Source organism: Lissotriton vulgaris, chromosome 1_1, assembly GCF_964263255.1.
Source record: "Lissotriton vulgaris chromosome 1_1, aLisVul1.2, whole genome shotgun sequence".
NCBI lineage: Eukaryota > Metazoa > Chordata > Amphibia > Caudata > Salamandridae > Lissotriton > Lissotriton vulgaris.
In genome coordinates, this window is record NC_141685.1 from 1,977,322,239 (window position 1) to 1,977,330,462 (window position 8,224).

An 8,224-nucleotide genomic window follows, 5' to 3' on the forward strand; every position below is an offset into this window, starting at 1 on the left:
ATGGAGGTAGCTCCGTGTGGATAACATCTGTATAGGAGCACGTCACACTCTGACATGTCCATGTGCAGACACAACCCATGCCGTACAATACACTCAGCAGGCGAATGATGCACCAGGCCACAAAATCTGCCCAAGAGCACATATGACCAAAGTCAAAAACAAATCAGGGCCCGAAAAGCACACAATTCAAAGTTACACCGCCTCAAAGGGAAAAACCTACACGAATTCAGAGCTGGATGGTCAACTCCCCCACAATTCAGCACACACACATACCAATCACAGAACATCAGCAATGACGGCAATGTGGTACAAAGTGGAACACTAACAGCATGGGCCACGGCTCACAACAGGTCCCACACGAACGTAGTAACTGTCCACTCACTTCTGGCATTGCCTGGCACTGTGTGATGAAAATGCATGGGTACTACTACATATCCGTCATGTCGTCGAAAAACACAATGACTGCCATCAAATAGACAGCTCCATCAAAACTGTGACAATGTACATTTGCATGAAGTCTGAATGGAAACATCTGCAAAACTCCAAAATACATGTGTAACTCTGTTAACCTGCATCTCACCTTTCACAATGCAGAGGGACAAACGACACCACATGCAGGACACACCACACTTCACATCATTGATGACGAAGAGGACACTCTGCACATATGTCAAGACACTCTCCAAAGGATAATGGACAGCCTCCGCACCCCATTCCGAGGAGCATGGCAGGCCAGCTGCCCCGAGGTGAGCCCATCACCTGCACAGACCACATAGCAGGAAACACACACCACCACAGATGTCTCCCAGCACCCCCGATCAATACATGGAGTTCCAATAATGTGTGTGGAGTTGCCAGGTGGATTTGGCTGAACAGCTGCGGGTGGATTTTGAGCTCGTGGCAGCCAAACTCAATGCCATACGTGGGTGTCTGATTCCCATCAGGGACCACGTACAGTCCCTATCGGACAACCCCTGTACACACCAAGCTCCGCCATAGACCTTGGTTTACCTCGCTGGGGCCATGAATCTACTACAAGAACTGTCTGATCAGACAGGCACCAGCGATTACAGCCCTGAGTTGGCACAGATGGAGACCATGGAGCAGATGCAGGCTGAAAGTATGCTTGCCATGGCTGGACACCAGCAAGTAGTAACTGGGAACTTCAATGCCCTGCAGGGCTTCATCTTGCCAATGCTGCCACTGAGCCGCTCCCAGATGACTGCAGCGGGTACATCAATACACACAGCTCTGACCCCTGATGTGTCTGTGGCACGCAGTGATGCTGTCCCATCACCCTCGCTGTGTGTTGTGTCAGTGGCACACATTGATACAGCCATCACCCGCCACACTCACCAGACACAGAACCCATATCAGGGGAGAAAGAACTGGATAGGAATTACTGTGTGAGGAAGGAGGCCGTACCATCCATCACCACCATATGCCCCGTCCCTGCCTGGTGATGACCAATGTGTCATGCCCTGGGAAACACCTCCTACGGACCGCTGGAACACTCAGTGACACTCACCCAGACCCCGACATGGACTCCAATTTTATCACTACTGGCCAATTACACAGCAATCCTGCTGCGGATTACACCCTTCCACTTCCTAATCACTTCTCAATCCCCAAAGGACTGTGGTTTGCCCAACCCTGGGCTTCTATGTGATGTGGGCTTGGATGGCCATGTACAGCTCCAGCTCCGTCAATCACCTGCATGTGCATAAAACATTCAGAATCACACAGATGTGTCATTACTATGTTCACTAGCGTATGACTGTATGGCTGGATGTAGGAACAATGATTGCACATGAAGGTACACCATAGTAACTGACATCTATGCGCATGTGTATCCCTGAGACACATGGTAAATTGGATGACTGTGAAGGTGAGTACTAGCAGTGGCCCTATTGCACATCAACAACAATATCACAAAACTCCAACATAGGCACACGTCCATGTGTTGAATAGGGCTATGTGTAGAAGTGGCCAAATTGGTAGCAGGTTAGGAGTGGTGTCCTACTTCACATGTGACAACAGAACTTCACGACGCATACCTACTTACACACATCTGTGTGGACACATTCTGTTATGATATATGACTTCATCATAAAACCCGCCAATAAGGGGGGGAAGCATCGTCCTCCTAAACAAAGAAGGATATGACCAACAATACCTAAAACTCCTCTCTGATACAAAATTCTACAGGACGATTATGGTTGACCCAACCCAGAGGCTAGAGAACACTATTAAAATAATGGTGAATGAGGCAGAAATGAACTTGTGGATCACAAGATATGAAGCAGAATTTCTACTTGCACAAGAAACGAGAACTCCTTATTTGTATTCATTACCGAAAACCCATAAAATCAGATCTCTACCTCCAGGGCGTCCAATCGTCTCAGGAGTAGGTTCAATCCTTGAACCTTTATCACAATTTGCAGATCAGTTTTTAAAACCACTGGTACAGAAAACAGCAACTTACTTGAAAGATACGAGAGACCTTTTAAACCAACTTATCGCTATGCCTTACAGTGAAGAAGAAATGCTTTCAGTCGGCTTAGATGTAGAGAGCCTCTACACCAGCCTGCCTCAGCAAAAAACTCTGGAGACTCTAGAAAACACCCTGTTCACAGATCAATGGCAATATAAGACACTTTGTTTTAGAGAGTTGTATATTAGCATTGACTGAGAATTTCTTCGAATACAATGGGACCCTTTTTGTGCAAAACCATGGCACTTCCATGGGTAGTGCCTTCGCGCCGTCAGTAGCTGGACTTTTTGTAAGTGATTTTGAAATGAAACATGTCCTTAACAACGACAACCCTTTCTTTTCTCAAATTGTGTTATGGAAACGTTTTATTGATGATATCATTGTCATCTGGAAGAAAAATAGTGACAATCTACAAGAATTCATCAATTGGCTAAATACTAGAGATGAATGTCTGAAGTTCACATTTACAGTTGACAGTAAAAATCTAGATTTTCTTGACATCACTGTATATGTAGAGAATAATAGGATCCATACAAAAACCTACTGCAAGCCAACGGCTAAGAATAGCCTGCTGTCATATAGAAGTTTCCATCATAGACTTTAAGGGATAGTTTACCCTACAGCCAATTTTTAAGGCTCAAAAGCAACTGTAGTAAACTTGAGGATTACAAGACACAAGCAAGAGACCTCACTAATAAACTGATGAAGAGATTATTATCTGATGAAAACAATTCGCAAATGTCAAAAAAGAGCGAGACATCGACCACGAGAGAGCCTTTTGGAAACCATCCCAAAAGAACCTGCAGAAAATCTAATCCCTTGTGTCACAACTTACAATGGAGCCACTAATACAGTGAAGAAGATGATTAACAGAAATTGGAGAATCATAACATCAAGAAAGTTAGATTGGCCAAGATCTAGGTTCGCGAATCGCAGAACCAAGAACCTAAAAGACCTATTGGTCCATACACGACCACAGATAAGAATGGAGTCTGAAGGTATCAGGAAGGGATGGAACATGAATCCTGTTAGACCTGACATCTTTGGCGTGATTACCCCTATCTTTTTGCCTCTGCTTCCTGTATTTTTGATGCTGTGCTGGATTCGTTTTTGCTGGTTTAGATGCTTTGGACACTCTGCCACTGCTGATCAGTGCCAGAGTATAAGTGCTCCCTATGTAAATTGTTATCATGATTGGATATACATGTTTGGCATATTTGTATCACCATGAAGTCCCTAGTAAAGTGCACGGGGTGTGCCAGGGCCGGTGATGACAAATGCTACTAGTGGGCCTGCAGCACTGATTGTAGCTCTAAAATGGTGTCTCGGGCCTGCCACTGCAGCGCCTACGGGCAGTTTAGAACTGCCATGTCCTCCTGGTCCGCGTCCCCGCTGACCAGGCCTAACCCTTCCCTTTTCGTGCACATCAGTCACCCCTATGGAAGTCCCAAGGTACCCCCCTGGGCAGGGTGCCGTGTATGTGAAAGGTAGAGCATGTACTAGTGCAGGTAACATGCTCTGGTAGTGAATTACAGCCATTTTCGTTTTTCACTATTGTAAGGCTATCTTGCTCCATAGGTTAACATGGGGGATGCTGGCTACAGTGGTTAAAGGCATTTCTTCCCATAGGAACAAGATAGGACATAAGTATCTAGTATCCCTGAACTCAGAATTTAATAATACATCCTTTAGGAAAGGTGTTTTTTAAATCCTGTGTTTGAGAACAGCACTTTTAGAAAGTTGCTGTTCTCTTGTCTGACCCTTCTTTGTGCCTGGGAATGTTTGTGTATTGACTGTCTGGTTTGTGAGTGACAGGGGCTGGGGAATTCCCCCAGAGGCTGGATGAGTCAGCACTAGGCTGAATAAAGCAATTGCTACCTGAGTGGTGGGAGGAGTTAGCACCTGGGCTGAATAGGGCTGTGCCTGTCTGCCACAATGCTGGCTCCACCTCCTGCTGGGCGGCTGAGGACCCTGCCCCTCACTCTGAAAGGAAAGATGCAGCCAGCAAAACAAAGTGCTCAGGATCCACCCAGAACTGGTTCAGACCGGGCTCAGGGCCCACATGCACAGAGAGAACAAAGACTTTAGGGGTATAAGTACCGGACCCCTGACAACAGAAAATTAGATCATCCTGGAAATCAAGAAGGAACCTCTGCCAAGGAGAAAGCTGACGTGGAAGAAGGAAGACTGTCCTGCTGTTGCTCGGCTGGACTGACCTGCTGTTGCTTTGCTGCCAAGGAGAGGGGAAGGACTTTGCTGTGAGCTGTGTCCCCTGTCTTGTAAGGAATCTCCAAGGGCCTGAGAAGAGCTGGCTCCCTGTTTCCGAAGTCCCAGGAACAAAAGGACTTCACCCCCAGTCTCCCTGAACTCTGCTGAGAGAGTTCTGTCCTTCGTAGAGTGCTTGATCCAGTTGTGGGGCCTCTAGAAGTTGAACCTGAGCTGGGAAGCTTGAGACTAAGCTGAGAGACTTGTGAAGCTGAAAAGTGTCGCATCGCTCGCTTGCGGAGCGCATCCCCGACAGTGCGAGAAGTTTCCCGCCGCTACAAAGGTCGAGATCGGCGCAGCGCCTGATATCGCTGCCGGAGCCGTCGCACCCTTCGTTTGCGGGATGCACCAGACCGGTGCGAGAGAATCGGACATCGCTGCGAGTGTCGTCGCAGAGCCTGTCGCCTGGGTGAGATCTCCGCACCGCTTGCTTGTGGACCGCATCACGTCGCTGCGAACATCGTCGCAGGAACATCACATCGAGGAGCTGCGAGTGAGAGGGTCACCGCTGGACCGCGCATCGTCGCCCTGGAGATCGTCGCAGCCCCTACGAGATCATCTTATCGTGCCTTTGTGAGAACAGACTTCCCACGGAACCTACGCACCGGAATCCACGCAAGCTGCCTTCCTCCCCATACAGACCGGATTCGTCGCCACACGCCCGCTGCTGCAGCGGGGCTGTCGCATCGCCTCCCCAGGGTCTCAGTAGCAACGCATCGCTTGTTTCCACCGCACCAGCTTCCTGCTTGTGGAACTTTGCGGCATCTAAAAGGTATTGTGAGGCAACGTGACGCAACTGTGAACTTTTCACGCATCTGTGGATTATTTGATCATAACTTAAAGAACTTTGATTACAACCTGAAGAACTCTTTTGAAACCATATCCTTGAACTGTGTGTTGGATTTTTGACGTTTTGGTCTTGTGTAGTTTAGAATAAATATCTTTATTTTCCTAAACTGTTGTGGAATCTGTTTGTGGTGTTTTCACTGTGTTACTGTGAGTGTTGGTACAAATACTTAACGCTTTGCCTCTGGTTAGCCTAGACTGCTCAGGCCAAGCTACCTTGAGGGCGAGCAGGGGTTATCTAAGAGGGTTATCTCCTTGCCCTGACTAGAAGCAAGGGTCCCTATTTGGACAGTGGTACCTACCTCTGCCAACTAGAGACCCCCAGTTCTAACATTGGTGGTCAGGCGGTGGGATTTGAACTTGTATTTGTACTTGACCCACAGTAATTGGTGTACATCACTAGTGAGTGCAGACCACTACGCCACCGCATACTATTGGTTTTTGAGTTTTTGAATTCTATTTTTGAGTAACTCTTCGAAAAGCATCATGTCTCTGAACGGGAAGGCGCCCAGTGAGGAGGCAGAGCTAGATTTGGAATTCTCGATTGAAGATCTGTACTCCTACCCGGTAAAGCATCTTAGGTACTTCTGCCAGCAGTTTGAGTGCCCCATAAAGAGCGCCTACAGGAAGGAGGAGCTGCAGAGAATCTTGAAAACCCATTGGGAGGCACAAGAAGGAAATGAGGTTGTGGATGTAGACAGTGCTTTCCAAGGCAAAGATCTGCCAGTGGGCAGAGTAGGCTCAGGAGCTGGTAGCAACCACTCCAGCAGGGGCCTCACCCCAGAGGAGTTACAGGAAAATCAAAGAATAAGAGAATATGACTTGGAGGTCATGAAAATGAAAATGAAGCAATTGGAAGTAGAGAAGGCGGCGGAGGAGAGCAAGAATGCCCGCGCCTTAGAGGAAAAGAAATTGCTTTTGGCTCACGAGTTGAGAATGAAAGAGCTGGATCTGAAAAACAAGGAGGTGGATGCCAGTTCAAATGGTGGCAGCGCGCAGCCAGTGTATGGGGGTAAAGTATATATTCCCAAAGACCTGGTACAGAATTACCAGAGGAGTGAGGATATTTATGCCTGGTTCACTTCGTATGAGATCGCATTGAAGATGAATGGTGTGCCTGATAAGTATTGGGGGGCGGGCCTGTGGAAACATTTTGAGGCTTCTGGGAGGAGTGCTCTAGAGCCCTTAGAATTGGCAGGTGCCATGACCTACCCCAATATGAAGGAGGCCTTATGTCTCAGGTATGGCCTTACTCCAGAGCAGTACAGACTGCAGTTTAGAAACTCCAAGAAGAAAGAGTCTGAGACTTGGATGGAGTGTGTGAATGGGTACTCGCGTGCACTGGAAGGTTGGATGAAGGGCAGTAAAGTAACTGATTTGAAGGGGTTGTTGCATTTAATCAGTTGGGAGCACTTGAGTAGTCTTTGTGTTCCAGAGCTGCGCCAGCATCTTTTAGACAGCAAGCTGACAGACCCCATTGAGCTTGCTAAGGAGGCGGACCGCTGGACCAGTACCAGGGTCCACAGAGGAATTGTGGGTACCACAGCCAAAGGTGGGCAGGGTCCCCAGCAGAAGAGTGGGGGGGGCAAGGGTAACCAAAAGGAGTTCTCACAAGGGCCCCAAAATAGTTCCCAGGAAAAGGATTCACAACCCCCCAAATCTAAACAGCCATGGCCCTCTAAGTGCAGGCGGGACAATAGAGACAAGAGAAATAACCAGGGTCCCCCTACCTGCTATCATTGCAATGAGGTGGGCCATATTGCTCCGAAATGTCCCAAGAAGAAGCCCGCACCCACTGGTGCTCCGGCCCCAGCGTTAGCTAGTGTAGCTTTGGGTGGGGATTTGGTTTCTAGTGAATGGGGAGAGCTAGCAGTCATGACCCTTGTCTCGCTAGGAGACCGAGAGATGGTCCCGGAAACCTTACTGCCCTCTAACACTAAGAAATATGGGCAGAAGGTGAACATCAATGGGAGGGAGGTTGAGCACTGAGAGACACCGGAGCCAGTGTGACATCCGTGAGGTGTCAGTGGGTGTCTGACGAGCAAATCATCCCTGGCGTACTCCGCCCTGTAGTGGCCGCTGACAGCTCAGTGCGCCTCTGCAAGCTAGCGAAGGTTTCCTTTGAATGGGGAGGAGTCTCTGGTCTTTTGGAGGTAGTTGTCAGTGATGCCTTGCCTGTAGACTGTCTGTTAGGCAACGACCTGGAGAGTTCTCCATGGAAAGACATAGAACACCGAACTCACTTGGAGATGTTGGGTCTGCCTGCGTGGATCTGCGTGACCACGCGTGCTATGGCAGCTAGTAAGGGTGAATCAGCAGAGCTGGAGCCTGAAACAGTGGCCCAGAGACCTGCCAGGAGAGGAAGAGGCAGAGGGCGCGGGAAACCAGCCCCAGCCGTTCCCACGGTCCAGGAGGAAGCAGAACCTGAGGGGGATGCCCTGGAACCTACAGGGAAACAGGTGGCCGAACTGGGCGACCTACCTGAGCTGACCCATTGGCAGCAAGAAGGTGGTCCCTCCAGGGAGGAGTTCTGCCAGGCGCAGAAGGAATGCCCTTCCCTCATTGGTCTGCGGCAACAGGCTGTAGATCAGGCAGCAGGTGGAGCAGTCAAAGATCACT